Genomic DNA, 11,962 nt, shown 5'->3' with positions numbered 1-11,962 from the left:
CCAGCACACCTTCCTCCCCTGATTTGGTTTCCTGGATGTCTTTATCAACAGAGTGAGACATAACCCCTGATTGTGTGTTTTTTGTATTTTGTCTCTTTCTTAGGTCGTAAGTTCCTTTTTCACTGACGTATATGCATACGCTTTTGTCTTTGTGACATATAGGGACCCGAAGAGAATCCCTTGTTTCCCCTGGACGGGGCCTCACTTGTCGTGTTGGGCGCTATTTCCTCATCTAATTCTGTTTTATCCTTCTCAATTATTTCAAGTAGGAGAGACGGACTGTCACACTTCTCTCTATCGATTGAAGGATGGATAGATGGAAAGCTTTCCGATCCACATTCTAGACTGAGGGAAACTCTGTTAACAGAGTTAGTTTGGAATCCAGCATGTCTAGTTTGATCTGAATTGTATCAGTGTCTGGTGGTATTTCTACGGAACTCTCTGCTTGTGTGCTTTTAGTCAGCATGGGTTTTTCTTCCAGCACTTTGGCATATGATCTTGATGAAGCCGCAAATGGTTTTTCTGAGAGGTTTGTTTGTGCCGTTTTAGAGTGCAATAACGGTACTTCGGTTTGTATGGTCAGGGAAGTAACTTGTCTTTCCTCTCCTGTGACCAAATTGCATGCCTTCAATTCACCACCTTCTTTTAGTCCCATGAGAAAACCCTCTATTTTGCTTGTTTTACTGAGGGTTTCTTTGGCCGTTTGTTTGAGTTCTCTGATTTCCAGATTGAACTCATGCCCCTTATCAAGCAGATTCAATATTCTGTTTATTACAGGGAATGTTGTCTCTGAATTCTCAAAATCATTGAGTGCAGATGTCATCCCCATAATAGGAATTTGGGAGGCTTCATTTGCTGCCAAGAGAATTTGTTTAGAGTCTACCGGACTGGAGCAAGCTCTTGCTCCTTCAGCAGTGCTTTGATTAAGCTCATAATTTTGAAGATTATTATTGACAGGTAGAGATGTTTGCATTGGGATTGAATCTGAATCATGAAGTCCTGATATAGGGACTTGGGGGTGGTCTGTGTTGATGCAGCTTGCTCCAAATAGATGTACTTCTTCAATGGTTCCATGTCTTGGATTTGCGGGAGTCGAAGGCCCCAATGACATGCGCACTCTTTTCCCCAACTCTGCCATTATGGTTGGGGCAAGCATGGATTCGTCAGATATGCCCTTTTTTCAAAAGACCACCTGTCCCACTGCTGGGCGGCTCTTCTCGCATACTCAGAAAGCTGAGTTGTATGGAATGTTCTCCCTCATACATCTCCTTCAAAGGGAACGGAACTATTCCATGTGGATGTGTGCAGGGTGTGTGTACTTGTGCATTTACTATTAGATGGTTACCCTCCATTGCATTACCATTGTTTTGTTCTAGTGGGATTTGTTTGTTTGCTTCTGCGGCGGGAGGTGCGGGTTTTGATATTTTTTCACACACCTTCATGCTTCTTAGCCAGCTGGCCATGCTTTCCTATCAATTAAAGTTACGTGTAATGCGGATATTATTCAGCTGCCTTGCTGTCACAAGGACATATATCCGTCACGTGTTATAATATTCTAGTGTGCTATTGGCTATCTTCCCTCATTTAACAGTTATTGCATATCACACACAGACCATTAGCTCACCTTATCAATGGCACGCATGCATCTTCATTTTACATATGCAGTTGTTTTCAACAATTGAGCTGAGGAGAAAGGAACAAAAGGAGGGACAAAGGGCTCGAGACCACCTCACCACCCTCTACGCCAGAACAGCCCAAACAGCATTTCCAGGCACTTCCGGGGTGCGCGCGCGGGTGCCTTCACAGAGTTCAAATACAGAGGAAGTATTTACTTCCTTCTTCTAGCGTTACGGACACGTTTCACAACGCCGTGCTTCCTCTTGCCGACGACGAGTTAAGGGAATCCAACGTTCCAGTGCAAGTCCTCAATGAGCAGGCGAGGGAGGCTAGTCAGGGCACAGCGGCTCAGCCCTAACAGCACTTCCAGGCACTTCCGGGGTGCGCAGACTCGTGCCTAGTTGTATGAAGTTTGCTGGGCGGGCGTGGAGGAAGGGGGTGGTCCCAGTAATGATTGGCAGATCCTATTGGAAAAAAGCGGAGGGGGCGTATGAATACGTGATCAGAGAGACAGTGTCAAATAACGAAAACGCTACGCGTCTTCACTAAACAAGATACTATCCGGATTCTGGGCCACAGGGCAGTGAGAAAGTGAAGTAAAGTTAGTTGTGGTAGAGTCCCTTCACAGAGTTCAAATACAGAGGAAGTATTTACTTGCTTCTTCTAGCGTTAGACGCGTTTCACAACGCTGTGCTTCCTCTTGCTGACGGCGAGTTAAGGGAATGCAACGTTCCAGTGCAAGTCCTCAATGACCGGGCGAGGGAGGCTAGTCAGGGCACAGCGTCACAGCGTCTCAGCCCAAACAGCACTTCCAGGCACTTCCGGGGTGCGCGCACGGGTGCGCAGACCCGTGCCTAGTTGTAGGAAGTTCGCTGGGCGGGCGTGGAGGAGGAGGGCGGTCTCAGTAATGATTGGCAGTTCTTGCTTCTTCTAGCGTTACGGATGCGTTTCACAACGCCGTGCTTCCTCTTGCCGACGGCGAGTTAAGGGAATCCAACGTTCCAGTGCAAGTCCTCAATGAGCGGGCGAGGGAGGCTAGTCAGGGCGCAGCGTCTCAGCCCAAACAGCACTTCCAGGCACTTCTGGCTAGTTTTAGTTCCACAAAATAGTATGTCCCTTCAAACTGAAAGGTTATAGAAAGTACTCCTTGTGACCAGGTTTGAACTCCCTTCCCCTGGAACAAGTCAGGAATACTCTGAGCAAGGTTCAGTTCCAATACATTTCTGTGTAGTATCAAAGTTCCATTCAACGTAGCGCAACAAGTCTTCATTCACAAGCTCCTTCCACTTGGCAAGAAATGTCTCTTACAAATGCTTGATCACAAATCAAAACAACTGTTATTTTTCAGTCTCCTGCTTGGCAAAATAAACGTCTCTCCCTTGAAACACCACTTCATAAATCAAGACAACTGTCTCGTCACATAGGCCAAATAATTATTAGCACATCACACTTCTTCTTCAAAGGAAACTCTTTTGTCAGGATAGCATAACAATGCAACAGTTAATCAGGAATGGTGATGGAAATACCAATTTGACCACAACCACAGTGTTTAAAACGATCTTCGTTCCTGGTCCACTTGCCTGCCAGGGCTAACTACCACTGCTCCCTTGTCTGGTGTATTCGCATGCCAGGATAAAAACTCCTACAACTGGGGCGTGGATTGGAGCCAACACGGATAGCATGGCTCCCTCAGAGCTTCTGGCTGAACCCACCATTCGAGCATTCTTACGAAGTGAATTTCCTCCGTTGCAATGCCAAATTAGCAGCATGTGGAGCGGAAGTGTTCTGCACCTAACGCTTTGCTTTGACCCACACACAGAGGCTCCGACCCTCAGATATTACCGAGTTGATGCCGCGCTCAGCCACCATCTCTAAAACGAAAATGGCGAACTCTATCATACGGAGCCCAGGGTGGAGCAGGAAGACACAGAGGAGCAGCAGCAGCGCCACTGACCTGAGCGCCTAGCTTTGTTGATGCTAGGGAGCGCGATGCCGATGAAGTAACCCCAATGTGCCTGAGGACCGATGTGCTAGCGAGAGCTGCAGCCCAGCACCAATCGCCAACACCGACCGCGGGACTCGAGCGTGATACCAGTATCCCGAGGGACGCACCGACCCGAGCTGCAGATAACACAGTGCCGCTGCGACAGCCGACCGTGACAGCATCAGCATCCGTCAGCTCCCGTAAGGAGAGCTGACGAAGCAATAAGCAGAGGGACTGACGGCGCAACAGACTGCGGAATTCCAGCAGCCGGGCAGCATCAAGAAGCACAGCACAAGCTAGCGATAAGCTCCCTCACCTGCCAGGAGCGCCACAGCAGGAGGCCCCTGCGGAGCTGACACGGCACTAGGCCCAGGGAGACACTTCCAATCACGGCAGTCCCCGACCTGCAGCCTAGCTTAAGTGCCACCCAAGAAATATCAGCACAACCCGGGAGAGCACCCCATAAAGCAGGACTCCACAGCAAACCATACACAGAGGAGGGGAATTGAAGGATCCCTACATCCAGATTACCCACCAGGGGGAACAGCAACCAATCCACCAGCAAAGCAAAGCCTCTGGGCCCCCCAAAGCATGAGGACACCCACCACGGGAGCCGCCCAAGGAGTCATCACACAGCCCCTAGAGTGCGCCCTATCGGGCAACTCCCTGAATCAGGCCATGCACAGAGAAGCGGAGCTGGAGAACCCCCACAGCTGGATTTTTGCCAAAGGGGGAATAGCCATCAATCCTCCAGTGAAGCACAACCCCCGGGCTCCTCAAAGCACAAAGGCACTCGCCACTGTTCCGCTCCTCCCACCTCTGCCCACGCAGTGCAGGCTACAACCCCCATAAAACCACCTACTAGCTGATCTAGGATACAGCCAAAGAGCCAGCACTGTAACCAATTCAACCCCAGATTCAGGGGCACGGCTGGGGAAGGAAGCGACAGCCCGCAGCAGTACCGGGGGCCCAGCCAAGCACTAAGACCTAAAGGACAGACACCATCGCAACATCCTAGCGGCAGCAGAAGCCCTCGCACCCAGCCCCGATCGGCGGACACACACCTCAAGGGCTGCGCCAGAACCAACATAACAATCATGGTGAAAAGCGGTAAAGCAACAAAACAAACGGATATTGCGGCATTGATGGGCAACCCTGCAACTGAGAAGCTAAAGAAAGCCGAACATAGATCGGACCCCGCCGCGGAGTTGGCCACCACACCGGAGGGCCCAGAAGCAGCCCAATCCGCAACCAAATCAGACCTAAAAGACCTACTAGCAGCAATAACAAAGGAGATGCAAAGGGGGACCGAAGAGGTCACAAAGAAAATTACGACGCTCGACGAAAGGGTGGCAGAGTTGGAACAACGCACAGGAGCAGTGGTCGAAGTTAGCGGGAGTGGTCGGGAGCGGTGCTCCTCTACTTTTTTAAATTACCTTTTACAGCTCCTATACTTTTATTTTAAAAAGAAACCATTCCGGAATGGTTTCGTTTTAAAATAAAAGTGTAGGAAGAAGTTGAAACTTGCACTTTCAGTGCAGTGCACTGAACGTTCCCTTAAACAGCAGGTGCAAGTGTTTGTGGGGTCTATTGTGTGTGGAAGGGGACTGGTAATGGGGTTTGTGGGGACTGGGTGCACGCCAGCAGGGAACATAGTTCCACTACTTCTTTTCGTACACTTCGACCACTGCACAGGAGACCTAGAAAACACTGTGTGCGACCATGCCTTCGACCTGGAAAGAAACCTGAACAGAATAGTAGCACTAGATGTGAAATGCGACTTACTGGAGCTAAAGCAAGAGGACGTGGAAAATAGTTCCGGGGGAACAATATCCGCCTACGGGGAATACCCAGAACAAATCGCGGATGCAGAACTGGAGAACTTTACAAGGGAATTGTTTAGATTCATCCTGACCCTCCCAGACAGCTCCCCCCTGGAGCTCGACCGGGTCCATCGCACAGCCCAGAGGCAATCTTCCCCTCTCCCTCCCGATGTCATAGCCAGAAAGTGGAGCCTCCGAGTCTGAAGCACACAGCCAAGACAAGGCAAAACCACCTTTGAATAGAGCATGGTTGAGGGCCGCGAGAAAGCGCAGACTTAGGGGCCCACGGAAGACCAAGGAACCAGACTGATAAAAGAACGATAATAACAGCCAGAACCCAGTCTTTTGCCGCAGCGTCCAACCCATATAAGGTACGACCGCAACATAACCATGGGAACCCCACTGGGGGACCCTGAAATAGGTATAGATGCACCACTGACCCAGGGTATCGCCGCTGACACATAGTCCCAACAATCCCTTACTCCAAAGCCTAACGCAGGGCATCCTATCTCACCCTAAGGGGCCTCGCGCTCCCTGGCCATCCTGTTGATGGCGTTTGGGCCCAGTTGGCCCCTATTAGCTCGAAGATGTGGTCCAGCTAACCTACCCTGTTGGATGAGGCTGGACTTGGTCCAAGGAGATGGGGGGAGGGAGGAAAGAGTTGGGGGGGGCAGGGGGAGGTTTGGGGCACGTTGGCCACTAAGAAGGAATTTGGCACTAAACTTCAGACGAACACAGTCACATCACATACATACTCACCAAGGGGGGGGGGGGTTATCTCCGGACATGGGCACGTAAACCCAAAACAAAGGAGCCCATAGTGGTGCCACAGCATGACCCTAACAGGGCTGTTGGAGGATAGAAACGTCTGCATCCTCACATGAAACATAGGCAGCCTCAACTCTCTGAGGAAGCGCAAATCAGTAGAGCGCAAGCTCAACAATCTAGCGGGCGATATTGTAATCCTCCAAGAGACCCACCTACTGGCCACAGATGAGCAACGTCTGAGGTTTTGACGATTTAAACAGGCCAACTTTGCCACCTCGGGGGAAAAGAAGTGGGGGGTAGCAATCCTATTGAGCAACAATTTCCCACTGCGGGACCTCACAGTAAAAAGAGACCCAACAGGTATGTACCTCCTGGTAAAGGGATATATATTAGAGCAAGCTATCACCATGGCAGGGATTTACTGTCCCAACAAAGACCAAGCTAAATTCTTACAGAACCTAATCCCAACACTGGTAACATTCACCAAAGGGCACCTGATCATAGGAGGGGACTTTAACATGGTCCCGGATCCCTTAGCAGACAAAACCCTCCCACCATCCAACATGGATTATACCCGAGCCCTAACCCTCACCAGACTAATGCGAGAAACGGAAATAATAGATACATGGAGGCTCCTGAACAGTGGGACGAGGGACTACAACTTCTACTCCAACGCCCACGAAGGGCACTCCCGAATTGACTTATTAATAATCAGGGTGGCCCTATTCCGATGCCTAGAGGACATACAAATTCACTCCCGGATGATTTCAAACCATGCCCCGGTATCAGCAGACCTAGCTATAAATGGGATACCAGCACCTCCTCCAAGGTACTGGAAGCTAAACGAATCCATCCTCCTAGACGATCTGATTAAAACAGAGGTAAGACACTCGCTGACTAATTATTTCCAGGAAAATACAACTCCTGATATGCCCATTGGAGTCTGAAGCACACAGCCAAGACAAGGCAAACACTAATCAGCGTAGCGGCCGAACACTACCGAATCTCCAAGATCCAAGCAACCGCCCTGGAGCTAAAAGTCTCTGAGATAGAGAGAGAAGAGACTTAAAATCCACCATACTAGGAAGCTAGAGAGAGCTGAGGAGAGCGAGAGTTGCACAAGAAATACATTGGGCGGATCGATCGGCCAAAGCCCTCGCTTATACGAAGCAGTTTTATTATAGCAAAGGTAACAAGGCTAACCGACTACTCGCCCATAAACTGCAACGGATACACAAAAAGAACAACATAATCTGCATCTCTGGGGAAGACAGCATAACCCGATACACAGACACGGGAAAAATGAACGCCTTTATAGCCCATCGCAAAACAATTATGACTGGCCCACCTACCCAACCCGAGGACCAACACCAGAGCAAGCACTACCTACAACCATTCACAGCGCCCAACATCAAACCCCAGCTCGAATCCCTTGAAACCCCAATAACGATAGAGGAAGTCGGGGAAGGTACCAAGTCCCTGAAGAACACTGCTCCAGGCCTCGATGGGCTATTGGCGAAATTCTATAAATCATTCTCGCAGATACTAGCCCCACAACTCACCCAAGTATTTAACTCATTCCTAGAATCCTGGAAGATCACTAAATATATGGGGGAATCACTCACTATACTGGTGACAATACGGGGAAAGACCTGAAGCAGGTGACTTCCTACAGACCGATAACGCTCATGAACCTAGACAGGAAGATATACTCCAAAGTCCTGGCCGCCAGACTAGGGAAGGTGCTCCCAGATCTAATAGACAGGGACCAAACTGGATTCATTCCTGGTAGAGGTACGTTCGATAATATCAGAAGAACGCTAGACCTTATAGAAAGTGCTAGACGGCAGAAGGAAGAACTTCTGGTCATAACCCTAGACGCGCTCAAGGCGTTCGACCTGGTAGGTTGGGATTACATTAAGAACACACTCAAACACATGGGTTTTGGCCATACCTTCACAACATGGATAATGGCAAACTACCAATCTCCAACAACCCAGCTGCGAGTAAATGGGAACAGATTGGAAAGCATAGCCATTACCCGGGGAACCCGCCAAGGGTGCCCACTCTCCCCCATGGTGTTCGCACTATCTATGGAGGCCTTTGCGGGTAGGATCAGGCAAAACCCAGACATACATGGAATCCTAGTGGGGGGCAGGGAATATAAAGCGGCATTATATGCCGACGATGTTCTACTAACAATAGCACACCCAGCCTCCTCCCTAGGTCTCCTACGAGAGGAGCTCGAAGCGTTTGGAAGAGCGTTGGGATTCAGGGTGAAGTACGATAAATCAGCTGCAGTAGCAATCAACATCACAAAGAAGTAGAAGGAGGAAATCTCCCCCAATTTCCCTATCCCTTGGGCCAAAGAAGCAATCCAATATCTGGGGGTACGTATCCCCAAAAGCCGTACCCAGATATACCAGAGCAACTTCCCACAACTATTTAGAGAACTGAAAAAGGACTTACACCACTGGAACAAGCAGGAAATCTCATGGTTGGGCAGAATGGCAGCAACAAAAATAAAATGAACCTGGTCCCCAGGCTAATCTACCACTGCATGGCACTACCGGTACACATCCCAGAGAGTGAGCTGAACGGGCTACAGCGATCCATACTGAAATTCATCTGGGGGGGGGGGCCCGAATAGCGAAACGAATCATGACTCAAGGCCACAATGCGGGTGGCCTCGGAACACCAGAGATAACCAGGTACAAGTGAGCTGCCCAACTAATCCATGCATTCACATGGACACAAATGACAGACCCACCATGCTGGAAACAGATAGAAGAAGCATGGTGCAAATCCCCCCTAATCGACCTCCCATACATACGGGTGCCCAAAAAAAACCAGCCGAACACAGGACCCCTAAAAGCAACGCACAACACAGTGTCGAACTGGAAAGCTGCAGCACGAAAATGGGAATGCACAGAATCCCTAGGCCCCCTAACACCGATATGGGGCAACCCAGACTTCTCACAAGGCCTCCAGCCTCTGAGCTTTGCCACATGGCAAGAAGGGGGCCTCTGAACAATTTCGGACTTACTAGTGGGAGGCAATCCACTTATGTTCAAGGAGTGCAAGACCAAATTCAAAGTTCCAGAAGAAGAACGGTTCAGATATTCCCTGAAACGGCACTGGCTATCACAAAGAGCAGTCTAGGAAAAGGGCTCCAGAGACCTAACAGCGCTAGAGCGGACACTAATAACGGCCCCACCCAAAGGGAAGGTCTCCACACTATATCGGCTTCTGGATAAGCACAACCCCACAATCAAAGAAAGATATATGCTCAACTGGGAGAAAGACCTGGGACGACCAATAGATGAGCACCTAGAACAAGATCTGGGCGAGAACCCACAAAAGCACTCAATGTATCACCAACAGAGAATGCGGATATAAGATCTGCTATAGATACTATATCACCCCCACGCAGCTGCATGAAGCTAACCCAAGCATCCCATCGGGCTGCTGGAGGGGCTGTAGGGCCGGAGGAACCCTGTTCCACCTATTATGGACATGCCCGCTACCAATTACCTACTGGAGAGAAGTTCTAGATCACATAAAAGCAATCACAGGCCTCGCGATCCCCTGGGACCTAGGGATCGTCTTGCTGAGGGACACAGGAGACAGAGAATTCTCCCTCACAGGACACATAGCTCGTCTATGTACACACCTCACAACAGCAGCAAAAATCGCACTAGTACGGCTCTAGAAGAATCCTACGGGCTCATCAATCCGGCTATTGTGGGCAAAATGTTGGGACACAATAGTAGCAGAGAAGATTACCGCCCTACGAGCAGGGAACTTGGGCCCCGTTCATGGACTTTGCAGAACAGTTCCCAACCCTCTCCCCTAGACCCCCACTCACCCGCTGGATGGGATGATCAAGAGATCACGAAATATTACAGCAGCATCGCGACCACCACCCTCTTCCCTCACCACGGACTGAGTCGATGCCCAACCCAGAATCGATCTCCCCCCACCAACAAGCCACCAAACCATTAAAACCAATATGTGATGTAATGTATTCTGGAATTTACGAAATGTCTGATGTACTGCCATAAGTTAAAATACCAATAAAATGTTGTATTAAAAAAAAAAAACTCCCACAACTACAATTGTGTTTAGTGGTAATGTTTGTTCGTAAATTCTCCACACCGGCATCCCATGTGAGGAGGTTTGAACAATAACTACTTTTCATTAAAGTCTCTTGACAATATGGGTTACAGCTCTTCCCAGGTGGATATTTCATAAAAGGGAACCAGCACCCTTGTTGTCTCTGTAGCACTCTTCTGTAGCCTCTTGGCATTTGGCACTGCACGTTGCAAGCTTCTCCCCATTGGCATCTCATATAAGGAGAGGTGTGTTCCTGTAACCTGGCTGCTGACAATGCAGGTTACAATTATTCCGCAATTGGTATCCCTTATCAGGGAAGTTGCGCCCTGTCTGCCTTATTTCATCTGTTCGGTATTCAAAATTATTGTTTTCACCTAAGACGCTTTTTTTGGAGCGCCCCAGGGTCACCTGGCGTCTCAGGCCAACTCACTGTTCTTCCACGGCATCTCCCTTTTACTTGTGGGTGCTGCAATAGCTCTTGTCGGGTCTGCCTGTGCAGCTGCCAGCTCCAGTTTGATTGCCGAGATTGGAGCAGTCCTTCAGTGAACTCTGATAGCTCCGGGAAACCTCTGGCTCTGCTTGCCTACCGGAGCGATTCACAGCGTGTTGGGAGCTCGTCTCCCACACAGCGTGACTTTCTCCAAAGCTGCTTCCAGCCACGCTTACTCTGAATGACCACATGACATCCCATTGGTAGGCCTCAGCTGGTGCCTCCTCTGCCTGAACTGCATCTCCTGCTCTTTCTGCTACCACCTCTTCCTCTGTTCCTGCCACCTGCTACTGCTTCTGTCTCTTCCTCCTCTCCTCATCCTGCACCTGAAGTTTATTCTGGCATTTAACTGTCCCACTCAGGTGCTTCCAATCGTAACGACTAGACTGCTCTTCAAAATCCATAGTACTTGCCATCTTCATTAACTCTGAGTCCCTCTTCCTCGTCCCAGTACCACAGGCATTATGGGTTCTGAAGTCCATGTTTTTGGTGTTTTTACATTTAGTTTTTTTAAACAGATTTGTGAATTGAGAGTTGTCAACTTTAGGGGAGGTGAAAAGAGTTGGTGATTTACCCTTGGGTTTGTGAACTCTAGATAAGGCGGAATCATAACAATTAGAGGTTGTTATATTTACTTCCTGAATCGCTAATACACCAGTTTTATGCTGTTTAGCAGACTTTTCATAGTCTTTGTTTTGAGTAGTTCTAATAGAGGGAATTGTACTCTGACAGCTTGTGTGGGGACATCACGTGATCGCGGGAGCGTGTTCTCGCGAGATCTCGGCATAACGGGATCTCGCAAGCCCACGCTCCACGGGAAAACATTCCCGCCAGTGTTGATGCAGCGGCAGACCAAGCAGGTCATGTCACAGCGCTGCTCCTGATAAGGAGGCAATAACAGGAGGTTTTGAGCAGCCTCCAGTCACAGCTTCTAGGGCATAAGTCCACAGCCACAGGAGGCTACATGGGGGCCCTAGAAGCTTGCAGCGTGCCATCATTGTGCACACCCTTCCCACAGTGAGTTAACTGGGAAGCCATGAAGTTGAACTGAACCGAACTGTGAGTAAATGTTTGCCCCGAGTTAAGGCAGTTTAAGGTCCACCCGTTTGTCTTACAATAAAGGCAGTTGGAACCCCTTACAGCATCCTGTCGTCCTTTAAGGCC

Source organism: Ambystoma mexicanum, chromosome 12 (genome assembly GCF_040938575.1).
Source record: "Ambystoma mexicanum isolate Mex_15411 chromosome 12, UKY_AmexF1_1, whole genome shotgun sequence".
Classification (NCBI taxonomy): Eukaryota; Metazoa; Chordata; class Amphibia; order Caudata; family Ambystomatidae; genus Ambystoma; species Ambystoma mexicanum.
Note: the sequence above shows the minus strand (reverse complement) of the source record.